A 16,059-nucleotide genomic window follows, 5' to 3' on the forward strand; every position below is an offset into this window, starting at 1 on the left:
TAACTGCATAAATGTAGTTCAGGTATTCCTAATAAAGCGGACAGTGTGTATGTGATATATAATATACAATATAACAAATATTTTCGTTCTCAATGACCTGGCCATGGTTGTTTGTTTAATCATTAGTGTATCACTACACATAGCTTAGTCACACAAAAAACCCAGCCTCTCCCACTCACGCATAATTTGGCCACACCCAGAAAAAAGGCAGGACGGCTTTTTTCAAACAGTTTGCATTTATGTGTTTGCCCTTTGGAGCAAACTGGAGAAACAAGTTTAAAGCCTGTGTAGGCCTACAAGCGACTAAAAGCCACTACAACAGAAGTGAAGAAATAAGAAAGCACATCCTATCGCCATGCAGAGTAAGTCATAAAGATTAATTTAAAAAATTCTGCCTGTTTTCTAGTTGTTCTTGTGTTAATTTAAAGTGTAAATTGTGGTCTTGGATAGAGGGAATAGAGTAGGTTTGCTAGCGGCAGAGAGTTGAATGATTTAATGAAACAACATTGTGTGGAATACACATCATAACATTTCTTCCATTATTGGAGTTTTAATTAAGAATTGATTTCTGTGCTTTACATTAAATAAGTTATATAGAGAACTGCATCTAGACAGATTCATATTATCTGTTTTACCACATGTAATATGTTCCATGAATAAGAAATGATTCCTATGTATTTTCTGAGAACGTGACAAATAAAGGGCAGTGTAAAAGGAACTTATTTTACATTCTGACGCTGACGTCTTTCCTGAGCTGCTGCATTCCTAACGTGACGTGCCTTTCGTGTTTATGAGTGTTATGATGTTTCAGCAATCAAGCGCATTTATTTGGTTCTTTTTAATGATTTTTTTTAGATAAGTCATGTGAAAGCGCATCAAAAGCAGAAAGTAGTAAGGAATAAATGTATTGGAAGTCTACATTTGTGCACTTCATGACCATTATTAGTGCTTTTCCATGTAGGCCCCATCACTGCATTTGTTTAATGTTTTTGTTTTTAAAAACTGAAAAGGAGAAAATTAAATCGAAATATAAACTTTACTGATTAGGATTGTGTTTGTCTTGCTATGGCATGCAACTATCCAGTTACTTGATCAAAACTTGACCTTCACCATGTGAGGAAATCAAAGCAGAAAAACCTAAATTTGGCCAAAACATAAAATTTGCTCTTTGCCCAAATTCAGCAACAGCGATGGTCCCAGACCATCTCACACATTTTAGCATGTATCCATAAGCTTTGACAATTAAGAACACATTGTATTTCTTGCTCTCCCAGGCCCGGCATCCAAAGGCCGCACACTGTCAGAAGAACAGTTCTCATGCTCAATTTGTCTGGAGGTGTTTGTAGAGCCTGTCTCAACGCCATGTGGACATAGCTTCTGCAAGGCCTGCCTGCAGGGCTACTGGAACCACAGCAACAAGATTGTGTGCCCCATGTGCAAGAAGACCTTCTCCAAAAAGCCTGAGCTATGTGTGAACCGTGTTCTTGCGGAGATCGCTGAGCAATTCCAGGGCCTTGCTGTTGCTCAAGGAGGGGGTGCTGAAGGCGTTGTCTCGCCAAGACCTGAAAGAAAAGATGAGGACAGTGGTGAGTTTGCTAAACCTGGTGACGTGCCCTGTGACGCCTGCATTGGGAGAAAGTTAAAAGCCTTAAAGTCTTGCTTAAGTTGCCCGGGATCCTTCTGCAAAGCTCACCTGCAGCATCACCGGAAAGTCAAGGCCATGACCAAGCACAAGCTAGTGGAACCCATTCACCACCTTCAGGAGAAGGTGTGTAAAAAGCATGAGCGTCTTTTGGATTCCTACTGCCGCAAGGAGCATGTGTGTGTGTGCCGCGAGTGCGCTGAGGCTTCACACAAGACACATAATATAATCCCAGTGGAGCGTGAATATAAGAAGCTATCGGTGAGTGGGTGGAATTGATTCTGATACTTTTGGGTTCAGAACTCAATAGTTCCAGATTAAGTTTACAAATACCTCTGTAATTTATTCTCCCCAATATTATTCTCTGAATTTTTTAAAGCTATCCCTAATTTATTTCTTTCACAGCTCAGTGGTCATACCAACCATTTTGTCTTTTGTAAACAAAGTTTAATTCAAATTGTCATTTCATAATCTAAATTGCATTTTTAATTGCAGAGTCAACTGGGGATGAGACGATCTGAGCTGAAACATCTGATTAAAGAGAGAGTCAAGAAACTAGACGAGATCAAGCAGTCCATTGCAGTTATCAAAGTGAGTCCCATATAATACCCTGAAAATGTAATAAGACCAAAGGATCAGATTGCAATTTTTAGAGCCATCTGCTGACTGAGGGGTGAATCAACACTCCTTTGGATGAGACTCCATTTATCTTGTGGGTTGCTTTTTAAACCTTCATTTACAACTAGCCAAGATTGACATTGCCCAGTCGTTACAAGTTGGTAGCTGGTAACACCTCATGTCTGTTTTCTCTGACAAATCAATTTATATATGATGGTGGAGATACAAAATATAACTAATTGAAAATGTAATTAAACAGCACCTTGGTAACATCATGTGTGCTGACATTACACATGTTTATTTAAGCTAATTGATTTGCCTTAAGGAGGACATGGTTTCTTAGTATTTAGTACACAATCAATTTCTCCCTCTAAAAAAAACCTACTAACATATAGTGTCTCTCTTTTTCATTGGAAGTCACCACTGTGCATCATTTCCCATTTGCATAAGTTTGTGAACAAATTGTTATCTGTTAGTCAAACAAGTTTAGAAATATAAAACCTGAGTTGAATCTGCACCGTGTTAGTATTCCTTAGAGTCTTGTACAATTCAAAACAATATAACTGAACTTATGAAATTGTAACAAAAAACATCACAGTGTTGTTAGATATAGTTTGTTTATGGTTTTTATCTGAAAGTGGAACAGTGGCATACTGACTTCCTGTTTATGAGTAGTTCTGGGGACTTCCGTAACAAGGAAATAGAAACAAACTGATAGAGAACTGATAACACACAGGTTAAACTGGTAAAAAAAAAGAAAAAAGATCCACTCTCTGTAAACCACACATTATAATCAGCCATGTTTAAATAAATGAGCTGACAACATCATCGCATCATCAATTGTTATCACTTTGATTCGGGGAGCATAACAAATTTGATTATTTTCCCATAAAGGCACAACCTGAAGAGTTTTATTCCTTTAATACCACATAAATTTGTCAACAATTATTTTGAACATAATTTTATACTATTTATTTTATAGTTATATTTAATGTTTGAGAAAATCCAGGAAGCAAATTAGCTTTTACAATCTGTCATTCTTTCACAAGCTTTTCCTTTCCTTTTTCCGAACATAACTTTTGTCACGTTTCTGAGAAAATGCAAAATGTGAAGTTTCCTGTCCTGAAGACTGTTGTGTGTCTAAAAGAATAAATATTTACTTAGAAATGTTACAAATGGCTGACACTAGAGGCCTCCCTAAAATATAGAGCATTAAACAGAGCTGTGCTATAGCCTATAGTAGCCTAGAACAAATATTAAAAACATTATACATACCTTGTTACATTAGTTTGTTATGTTTATCACAAAGTTTTAAGATAGGAAAGCTTGATTCCCTAGATCAAGATTCTACACATCTTAAATAATGTACAGTATGTTAAATATTAGTAGTTATTTAGCTAGATTGGTGATAGACTAGTATAAATAAACTAAATAAAATGTCCTGAAAACAGAACATACACACTCAAAGTAAGCTGTAAGCTGTGTGAGTTGTGTACAGTTGTAATGTAACCATACATGGGACTCCCTTTTGTTATTTTTGTGGGGGAAAAAATGAATTGTTAGTCAAATCAGACATTTGATTTATTTTATATATTTCAAAAGGATTGTATCAAACATCCCTTCACTAATGTCCAGCCAGCTGACTTCACTTATCCATTTAAACCTGTCACTATAACTGGCCAGCTCTCATTAAAAATGAATGACTCCTGGTGGCTAATGTGAAGGCAGAGTAAGGAAAAAGGTCAGCTCTATTCCAGCTGGAGCTAACTTCCAGCCCTGAAACATTTAAACAGCAGAATGAGGTGAAGAATCTAGGGAGATCCATTTGCTTGGTAATATTATAAATCACAATTTTCAAAGGTTTCTTTAATATTACCTAAGAATTAAAGGTCTAGAGATGCTTGTAAACATTACAACAATACCTTTCACTTTTTATTGGCTTTAACTCTTTACCAGAGGCCAAAAAAGCGTGTGGATAAAAATGGGTTAATGTAATTTTTAGTGGGATGTAATTCAGAAGTGATATTAGATATGACCTTATCGTTGAAGAAGTTTGTACCGTTCATCTGTTAAATTCTGTTATAAAGTCTCTCAGCTGAAACAACAACAGATCTTTTAAGGAACAGAAGCTCATTTCTGAGGCTTAAGCTCTACTCTAGTTGACTTAATTTCTCAGAAGTACACAACAGTTGAATGAATGATGCATCTTTGATGTAAAAAAGATTTACTTATTTCTGTCTGACTACAGCTAAGGTTTATGTACTGAATGCTTCTGTTTGTGCAAACACACAGCTTTCATAATCAGACTTGCCTAACCAGTAGGACTGCTGCAAATATTTACTTTCCACACCCAACCTCAGTGCCGTCAGAAGACTGTGGGAAGTTAGATATGTCCAATTTTGCCTGAGAAGCATAAAGGACACTGAATATAGAATGGAAATTTAGACTTTCCAACCAAACCTCTTTCAGGTCTTGTCTATTAGTTCTATATAATAGGTATTTTTCCCTTTAGACGAAACAAGTTTAATGTTATACTGTGTCAATAACACCCTGAGGTTAGTGTGGCAGCTGTAAGCCGGCATTGTGACCAAACTGCAAGCTGTTAATGGAGCCCTGCTGGAGCTGTGTTCAAAAATTCAAAGATAATGAAGTTGCGCAGGGGGTCTGATCCAAAAAGAAAAAAAAAAAAAACAGCAAAGTCTCTTAATACAAAGATGTTCACTCCTACACGCTCTGTGAGTTTAGAGCCAAACACTGCAAATTACAGGGAAGGGATTGTGCATGTGAATGCAATAACCCTGTAGATATGATTATGTACATAGCTGGAAGGGAAGCCATAGCCAAAAAGAAAGCCATGCTGTGTTTATTATACAGTGTAGTTAAACCAGTCAGACCAGTCACCTGCTAAACTCATGAACATGGTCTTGCAGGACAGCTTGTAAGCACATATATGCACGTACATGCATGTATATGTTTCCAAAGCAGGACCCTGCAGTGCTCTAAAATAAAATATGCTAAATGAACATAAATTGCTGCATACAGGTATAAAAAATAGAACTGTAAACTTCAGTAAACCCAATTATTCATCTATGGCAAATGCAGGGGTGGAGAAGACATAAATTTGATCCACTAAATCCATTTGATCCATAAATTTCACCGACAGGTGAATGTTCCAGTCCTTTGGTATGCTATAAACCCAGCTAAAATGTACTGGCAAGCATACTGTAATACAGTAGTATGGTAAGTAGTTGGTAAGGCACTGATACATACAAATGGAAAAAGAACTGGTATATGAATTCCTGTGTAGCAATAGCACTAATCTTTTTCATAACCAAATTTCTAAGGCACTGTAGCACGCTGTATTTGCATCACCAACAACACTATGCAATGAGGTGTGTTTTCTGTTCTATGTTTTTTGGTCTACTGAAATGTTATGGATTATGGAAGCCCTAAACCGCAAGATGTGAAAAAAATTTGATGTCATTTGTAAGGTTAAGTATTTAGTCAAATCTAGATAATATGTTGAAATAAGATGTTACGAGCTGGGATATGTAAGGAATGGAATGCTGATAAATAAAGGGTTAAAATATAAGGATATTTTGAAATAGTCAAAGTCAAAATAATGAGAATAATGTGTACAAATACATATGTTAATATTTAACAAGATAATATATTGGAATAAGTTATTAAGTCAAATGAGTTGAAATAATGACTATGACGTTAAAATAATGTGCTAATATGTCAAAATTTCTGTATGCATTTGTACCTCAACTGTCAGCAGGACCTCAAGGACAGATAGGAAGTAGATGAATGTACACAAGGTCGATAACGATGTGTGTGCATGTATGTTGTAGTCGAGCAGTCAGCGGGAGATCGAGGAGAGCTGGGCTGTGTATGCTGAGCTGCAGAGGCTGCTGGAGCAGAGTCAGGCCCAGCTGGTGGAGCACATAACATTCAGGCAGAAGCTGGCCGAAGAGCAGGCACGAGATTTGGCCAACCGTCTGGAGCATGAGCTGAACATACTTAAAAACAGGAGCTGTGACCTGGACATCCTTGCAAATACCCAGGACAAGGTGCTCTTCCTCCAGGTATGTGTGTTTTTGTTGAATGCCTGAATCTGATGGGTCAGAAGGCATTAATTAATTTTTTATAGTGGCAGATTTGACTCAAGTACTGGCTGTAGAACAGATCTCATTCTAATACATCTGTTTCTATAGTAACAGCCATACAGAGAGTCATATGTGAATTCTTGACAAAATCTAAGGCTAATAATAACTGACTAGCATGTTGTTATTTCACAAAAACATATGTGTTGATATGAGAAATGCTGCGAAGATGCAAATGCAGATAAAGCAGTATAATTCTGAAAGGCAAATAGTTCCAAAAATTTGGCAAAGGTGAAAGGCAAACAATATCTTTATTATCTTAATCACTTAATTATATTAATATGTTAATATGTATATCTTACCAAGAGAAGAGCTAGACAAAATATGGAGATTTTGAAAAAGGGAAAAAGTCAGAAAACCAGATAACTAAACATGACAGAAAGAGAGTCCTTTTAACCTGTAGCTATGAAAGCAGTGTGATTGGGATCAGGTATGTGTGATTAGAATGAAGGTGAACGTGTTCTGGGTGTTGGAGTCCAGTGTGGCCATGTCTGTAGGCTGCAGTGCATCTAATTAACTTGGAGAGACAGTGAAGGAATGACTGTTTATACCTGCTATAATGTAAGGGAATGAAGAATAACCCTCTAATTAATGGTAACTATAAACAGTAAAATTGCATGCTGTGTTTTGTAATTAAAACACTGAGAGGAATAAACCATGTATTTGAATGAATGCATCAATGTGACATATTCTGACCAATCAGATTCAAGAATTCATCTGCGCTGATGCATGACATATATCATGCAGTGCACGTTATAATTAATGATGACAGTGCTCAGTGTCTTAATATACATAATACGTATAACATTACACATAATATACATGAAAATGTACAGGGGGTCATGCATAAATTATGGAAAAATGCTAAATAATCATTTTAAATGTAAATATAAGCATGTCCTTATTGAGGAAATGTGTGTGTATTACTTATGTGTGTGTTCGTATTTGTCTGACATGCAATTATTTATTTTTTATTTAATTTTTTTTTAGCTCTTGCCCAATCTCCCCCCTCCACCTGAACCTTCTGATTGGACAGGTGTGTCCGTGAACACAGACCTGTACCTCGGCACTGTTAGGAAGTCCGTGTCTGCGCTTGTAGAGAAGTTTCAGGAAGATGTGAAGCGACTCTATGGGAAAGGTAACAACTTTCTGCAACCAGTGAAAAAAAATCATTAAATCATAATCGCTAAATAAATGAATTTATAGTAGCAATACATATCTAATTAAAGCATATGCAGTAATTTTAGGTTGATGATTTCTGTCCTCTAAATAACTCTGTGTATTTTTTGTCACAGAGCTGAGAAAGATGCAGAATTATGCAAGTAAGTGCTATTTTAACTCTATAACATGTTATCCGATGAGGAAAAAAAATGTATAATTGCTGATATGGTGAAGTCTTCTATAAGGAGAATTTTTTTTAATAATTATGGAATTCTCCAGTGTCTTAGCACAATGTTAAGCTTTCCACCACAGGAGAATCAGGACAGAGCTTTCTTAAGTAACTATAAATGAATAACATATTATAGCTGTTATAACATAAGTGATACATGGGTAAATAATAATCATACACTAATAGCTGACTTAATACATATATACCTGTGAATTAATGATTAGTTAAGGCATGTACAAATCACAAACTAATGAAGGACTAACCTTAACTATGGTGTGAGTCTTATGAATTCATGTGTGATTAACGACGTTACATGTTAGTACAATTTTGTTAGCTAATGTATTAATTAACATGTAGACAAATAATAAACTAAATCAAACATGCTCTATAAGAAAACATAAAAATAATTTGCATTCACAAACATCCTTGGATGGCATTGGATTATTTTTGTAACTGACACGGATCCACCTTATTATTATAGCAGATACTAATATCTATTAACATTTTAAACCAAAGTTCTAAAAGAATATCTTACTGTCTTTTAATATTAGATAGAGCATGTTTGATGTGTTTAACATGTAGTAACATGTACTTAAGCTGGTGATTATCCACCCTTAATTTTTTATAAGACACACATTGTAGGATTATTCATTTATGTTTTGTGGGATATTTCATGTTTAGAATTGATTCACTTTTAGAAATAGCAAATTAAAATTGATTATCAGAGCTGCATGTGAGCATCATTAGCTGAACTTCTGATTTTAAAAAAAGAGTGACTAACTCTAGTGTGATTTCTTTTTTCTTTTTTTCTTACCCTCATAAAGGCGAGGTGTTTATGGACCCATCCACAGCACAGCGAAACCTGGTTGTCTCTGAGGATGGCCAGCAGGTTCATTATGAAGAGGGCCGGAAAGCCTCATCTCTGTCAGACAACCCGCGTCGATTCAGCCCAGCGCTGTTTGTTCTCGCTCGTGAAGGCTTGTCCTCTGGCAGGCACTACTGGGAAGTGGATGTGGGCCGGAAGACAGCGTGGACACTAGGAGTGGCTAGGGCGTCTGCTCGTCGCAAAGGAGACATTCGTCTCTGTCCTGAAGGTGGCTACTGGTGCTTATGGCTAAAAAACAACGAGGTTAAAGCCCTGGCCTCCAGCAGGATTCCTCTCCAGCTGCCCACACTGCCACAGAAGGTGGGTGTCTACCTGGACCATGACGCAGGACAGGTGTCCTTCTACGACGTAAAGGCACAGTCTCACCTCTACACATTCATGGACACATTCAATGAGAATGTGTACCCCATCTTCAGCCCATGTGCCAGTCAAGATGGAACAAATGCAGGAGCACTGTGCATCACATCTGTGAAACACAGCTAAAGAAGCATGATTCTCATATATATTACTAAAACATAATCATTTTAATCATTGTTGGATAGGGGAAAAGTAAATTTGATATAAACAGTGGTAATACCGCATAATTAATGTACTTTGATTAATACATTACTACCGAATTATTACACAATCTGACATCAGACTAATCAAATCAGTTTGTAATCACTTCCTTTGTACTGTACACTTCCACTCACTTCCATTATACGCTTATAATTCTTAAAAGTTTTAGCTTTTTTTAAATGTAAGTCTTAGTTGTAAGTTATAAGTGTAGTTATACATTTAGAGGTCAGCAGGGTGTCTTTAATTATAACTGAAATAAAACCTTTTACTGTCATTTTCTCCCTTTTTATGCTTAGTGGGTTTAAATCATGCAAAATTTAATTATCTTATTGCAGCAAAACTTTTACTTTTCAGATCTATACAGTAAAAAGTATAAATAATTATAAAGTAAATACAGTGACATGAAGGTTTTTCTCAGGCCACTGTACAAATAAAGGCACTGTGCCAATTTGAATTTCATTTCTGACATGGACTGAACATTAACATACTTCATTTTAGAAGTGGGTGATAATGTACACCAAAGATTACATTAACTGGTAAGAACCTCTGCTAAACCCATTACTCACACCTGTGTTTTGTGACTGTGATATGGTTGAAAAAGTATAACTGAATCCAATGGAAAATGGACAGTGATGATAGTGCGGTATCATGTTCAAAATACTAACACTAAATTTGCATACATATATTCTTAATACCATTTTTTTTTTGTTGTCTGAAGTAATTTTGAGTCTTTTGAATAAAATAAATCAGTAGCATGAATGGAATTGTTGTCTCTTTCTTCACTTGACCAGAGCACTTTTCAATTGTTATGAAGCTGGAGGGTGCTCATAGAAATACAAAGGTTAAAAACAAGTACCATATAAGGAGTTAACTGTTTTTCTTTATGTCTAGGGGGACCCTTATCCTAGCAGCACAAATACTAAACTTGGCTTAGGAAAGGGGTGGGGCTGATATTTTTGAGCAGGGAGTCAGTTGTGTCGCATGTCACTGCTGTCTATAGTAGAACGGCCACATTTACAGGGGCTCTCAGCAGTTCCAGCTCCCTGGTGAGTGTAAATCTTCATCTAACGTTATTATTCTATAACAAACAACACATGCCTACACAAACTGCTAATACAAACAAAAGAAAACATACAAAGATGTTTAGATTTCATAACTGGAGTGCGATTTCATAATTGGCTTGTCAGTTTTGCTGCCAAAACTCAAGCACTTTGCATAAGACAACTAATAAAAATCTCAAATAATGCAGACTGCATTAATGTTTCTATGCGGGAACAAAGTTATAGATAAGAAATGTGCATTTATGAGTAGAGTTGAAGCAGGGCAGTGACTAGACTAGTATATTTGGAAAAGTTAATCTTGGAAATCTATGAATAGACAGGCCTTGCCTTTCTGCTCTGCCTCTAAAGCTGTGGCATGCTGTTAAGAGCATATGCCAAGAGTCACAACTGCTGAACTGCTAATCAACTAATCATGCCTACTTGCACAAGTGCTATATTTTAGTACAGTGCTGAGCATAAATATTCGCCCCCTTTGACCTTTTTCATTTTTTTAGTGTTACAGCCTGGAAAAACAATTGGGATAATTTGGGATATGTCATTCATCAGGATATGTGATTAATCTAGCCCATAATATTGATATGGGGGTGAAAAATCAATATTATTAAATTTAAAAAACTGAGTTGTGCATAAGTATTCACTCCCGTTGCTAAAAAATCCATAAATTAATCACCAACCAGTTAATTTCAGAGGTCACATAAATGGTTAAAAGGAAACAGGTCTGTAAATAATAGCTTTTTCAGTAAGGCCAGAGTTTGTTCAAGAACTATTTTTTATCAAGGCTAGGTTAGAAAAAAATCTCCAATGAACTTAAAAAATATTTTCTACCTTCATGTCCAAATGTTAGATATTCTGTGTACATTAAATGCCAAGATTTCAATTCCAGGGGGAATTTGGGTTAGAGGGGACTAATATTTATGCAAAGCATAAAGAGTCCACTACCAAAATCTTTTTTATATATTATTTAATCAGTTATAAAACTGTTTTTGACTTTATGTCTCTAATATGTGTAGGTCCATATGAATTATACAGGTAACTGTACTGTAACTACTGTGGATGTTGTTGCAGCTGAATTACAGCAGCACATCTTATGTTAATACACATAAATCAGCAGTTTTGTCTTGTCTAAATACACATCTCCATATCAGGTATGTTTCAGGTGTAACAGGATGTAGGGGAATAACATCTGTGTAAACTGCTGATTTTGCAGTCAGCTTTCTTATTGTGACTGTACCTACATACTGACTACAGAGAAACACATTATAAAGTGCAACTTTATATAGAAGAAGTGTCGTAGGTGAGAAGTTTCAAATTACAGATTTTAACACGTCAGATTCCACTGATCTTGCATGTTATAATGTTGGTGTTGTAAAAAGTAATAAGGGAAAATTAATTATAGAAAGGAGACTTTAATATTTTAAATGTACTTGAATTTTATACCCATTTATATATGTATTGACTTAAGATGTTCTGCTGCAACAGTTTACATGCCGAAAAGAATAAAGTTGTCTATTTACATCATATGGTCATAAATATGTGGACACCTGACCATCACACCTATATCTGATCCTTCCAACAAAGTTGGTCTTTGTATTTTGTAGCATTCCAATTTCACTTCACTAGATCTAAACCTGTTCAAGCATGCACAAAGCAAGGTTGAAGTGGAGTAATTCGAGTGGCCTGCACAGAATTCTGACCCCAACCTTTGGGATTAATGAATGCCGACTGCTGACTTTTATGTAATGCCGATATGAATGATATGGTCAGGCGTCCAAAATCTTTTGACTATATAATGTCTATGAAATTACATAGGTAATGAATACATTTAATATAAAAGGGGGGGCATCTTTATTTGTCAACCCAGATTACATATTTCTTTTCGAATGAAGGATTTTACACTATATTAACATACTAACTACAAATATATTAATCAAGGAGTGACATAGAACAGGTGGACATACTAAGCTAACAAGAACAGTTGACAAAAAGAAAACTCAACAACAAACTATAGGAATTGCAATGTGAAGAGGAAATCCAATAACACAGAGTTAGGAGTATACTGTTACCTATTTTGAGACAAGTAATAAAAATATATACCTCTAAAGCAAGCTTGAAGCATACTTTGCAGTAACTAGTAATAGGAAATGTGTAATTATAAGCATAAGGAATGTAAGACAGTTTTGAAAATTCTCCAGGAATGGCTTCACCTACAAATATGCTTGCAGAAGAGCAGGTCCATTGTTCCATCTGCTTAGATGTCTTCACCAATCCAGTGTCTATCCCATGTGGCCACAACTTCTGCATGGCCTGCATTGGAGGCTACTGGAAGTCCAGTTCCCTCTTCATGTGTCCCATGTGCAAGAAAACCTTTTTCAAGCAGCCAGACATTAGCATCAACACGGTGCTGCGTGAGATTGCAGAGCAGTTCAAGGACATGAGAATCAAGCCTGTCCTGAAGCAACAGCAGTCTCTGCAACAACATGATCCAGAGAAACTCCCAGAGGAGCTGCCCTGGGAAATACCAGAATTGATTCCACCAAGTATGCCTTTCAATGAGGGAGTGTGTTGTGACGTCTGTACTGGGCCTCAGCAGCAGGCTGTGAAGTCATGCCTGGTTTGCCTCACTTCATACTGTGAGGAACATCTAAAGACCCACACGGCAAGATTCACTAAACACAAACTGATCGAGCCGGTGCAGAATCTGGAAGACCGCATGTGTAAGAAGCACGAGAGGCTGCTGGAGCTGTTTTGTAAGAAAGATCAGATCATGGTGTGTGTGCTCTGTACGGAGATGGACCACCGGGCACACTACACTGTACCAGTCGAACGAGAATGGAGTGAGAAAAAGGTAAAAAGACAATTGGCAGTCCTATCCCTGCTTTGCAAATTGAAGTGTTTTCCCTGTTCAAGTAGGCCGAGTCAATCTGCCAAACTTTTCGAGCCACGTTAGCTGTATGAAGCCAGATCCAGACTATGCAATTTGAGATTATTACTTGTCACACAGTGAAACACAATCCCTTAACTTCTTGTCTAAATTCCATAAAAGACTGCACAATAACATGTGTTCTCCATGTCAGACTATACAATGATGATCCTCAAATGACAGACTTGTGATTAAACTAAATGACTACATTTTGCGTAATCAGTGTGATCGGAGCTCATGCAGAAAATGGGGTTGCATAAACAGAAACAGTCTTTAAGCAATCTTGAGGTACTGAAGACATATTTTGTTTTATCTTCATTAGTATTTTTTTTTTTATTAGCCATGGCCATATTTGTATTTAAAGCTGCCCCATGAATGCCTCAGAACCTTTGATCAGAGAACATTTCACTTAACACATTCTGACACCACCAATTTTATGCAAGACCAAAAAATTATTTTTATGATGTCTGCATGAGCAAAATTGGGCCATAAATTTTACTGTGTAAAGCTGACTTTTGGGCAGAGAAATCTCTAAAATGTACAGTGGTATAAAATCAAGTGTAAGAGACAAAAGGTTGCTGAAAGTGTTACATGGTAATTAACAGGCTCTGCTAAGAAAAACAGAGGCAGAAGTTCAGCAGATGATTCAAGAACGACTCCAGAAAGTGGAGGACATCAAACACTGTGTTGAACTGAATAAAGTAAGTTTGAACAGTCAGCATGCTGATTATGTTTCTTCAGCTGACATTGATAATCATCTTGTAATGCTGGATCGAAGTCTAGACCATCCTAACTGATAATCTACTGCACATACCTTTCCTGTTCTTCATCTCTTGCTCTATTCAGCACAGTGCTCTTAGAGAGATTGATGACAGTGTGCAGGTGTTCTCAAACCTGGTCCGAATGGTTCAAAAAGCCCAGGCTGAGCTCGTCTTTGCCATAGAAGAGAAACAGAGGAAAACAGCATGCTGGGCTCAGGGACTTATCGAGGAACTAGAACGGGAGATTGTCTTGTTGAAGACAAGGAACAGTGAGATAGATCATCTTGCTCATACTGATGACCACATTTACTTTCTTCAGGTAAAGACTTACAAGCAGAATTCAAAAGAATTAAAGAAAGGCAGACAAGGACAGTAAAAAAGAAAAAAATTAGACGCAGGCTGTGAAAGGAGTCATTTGATCGTTTGTCTAGTTCAGCGTTCATAGTCTTGCAGTCTGCTGCCATGATCTTTAACTCTTAGATGATTAAGATTCAGCAATAGTCAAGATTAGAACATTTGACATCTAATCTAAATGTATCTAATCTAAATCATTTTCAGAATCTCCCATCTTTAATCACTCATCCACAAACCAAAGACTGGTCTGAGGCCCATGTGCCCACAGACCAGTGCTTGGGGACAATCAGGAGAGCTGTGTCCAAACTGGAGGAAACCTTGGTAGAAGAGATAGAGAAACTTGCAGAGGCTGGTGGGTAAATTAATACTCCACAACTACTTTCTTTCCTATTAGTTTCTTTGCTGAGTCAGAATAAAAGAAATATAGTTGATTCTGGTTTATTTGGTTTGGTTTTCATACTTCATCTAATTAAAAGAACCTACAAGCTACAAATATTTCGAATAAGGGACATGCAACACTGACAACTCCTTGATTCGTTACTCAGAGATTTTCTCGGTGTGAAATTATGTACAGTATAATGTAACAATATGTACAGTATAATGTACTGTATAATTAAACTAAGAAAATGCATTTTTTCTTTCCTTCAGAGCTGAAGACTGCTCAGAAGTACTTAAGTATGGTTTGTGTGTGATCTCCCATACAATTGAAATGTCTATAATAATATTATGATTTGTTGTTCCATCCAAGTTTCTTTGTCTTCTCTTTTGTAAAGTGGACGTGACGCTTGATCCGGACACAGCCAATCCTTGGCTGCAACTCTCTGAGGACAGACGACAGTTGCGCCACTTGGGGGCATGGCAAGACCTTCCTGACACACCAGAGCGCTTCGACACAGTGGTCATCACTCTGGGTCATGAAGGCTTCACCTCTGGCCGCCATTACTGGGAGGTCCAAGTGGGTGAAAAGGATGACTGGTACCTGGGTATTGCCAAAGCATCTGTCAGCAGGAAAGGACGTATTGCAATAAGCACATCTCATGGCTATTGGGCACTGGCTATGAAGAAAGGGCAGGAGTATAGAGTCTCTTCATCGCCACCTCTTATTCTTCCTGTCAACCCCAAGCTGAGGAGAGTCGGTGTGTATGTGGACTATGAAGAAGGACAGGTGTCATTTTATGATACAATATCAAAAAGTCATATCCATACCTTCATGGACTCGTTCCAAGAAAAACTTTACCCATTCTTCTATCTGTACTGCTGTGATAAGGCCTCGGACATACTGAGCATCTGTCCAGTGATGGAAATATCACATAACAAACAGTGCTGAAAGCACTTTAGGACAATAGGAACAAGTTTAATTTGGATTTTTTTTTTTAAGATTGTCTCTTTTTTGTGTGATGAAGCAGTCTACGTGATATTTTGGTGCTTTAAGTGACATCTAGTGGCTGAAATTTTGTGAAGCGTCAATATCAAGCCTGGTTTTATGATGCTGGAATTGCTGTGCTTAGAAGTGTCAATAACTTAGTAACTGTTGGTACAGTCAGGTTTTTAATATTACACTAATAAAATGTCTTAAATGAAAATATTGTGTAACTATATTGGGGTTTATGGTTTGGAAGGGATAAAAAAAAAAAAAATAGTAATAATGAAAAGAGTTTACTGAACTAATATATTTGCCAAATTTATCTTAGTGTTTAAATAGT

The 16,059-nt window shown here is 36.8% G+C and overlaps 1 pseudogene; it reads left to right on the forward strand.

Moving 5' to 3' along the window:
* The first annotated feature begins 241 nt into the window (after positions 1-241).
* LOC131349134 (uncharacterized) lies at positions 242-15,968 on the forward strand (annotated as a pseudogene).
* Positions 15,969-16,059: the final 91 nt, after the last annotated feature.

The sequence above is a fragment of the Hemibagrus wyckioides genome, linkage group LG29, assembly GCF_019097595.1.
Source record: "Hemibagrus wyckioides isolate EC202008001 linkage group LG29, SWU_Hwy_1.0, whole genome shotgun sequence".
Lineage (NCBI taxonomy): Eukaryota > Metazoa > Chordata > Actinopteri > Siluriformes > Bagridae > Hemibagrus > Hemibagrus wyckioides.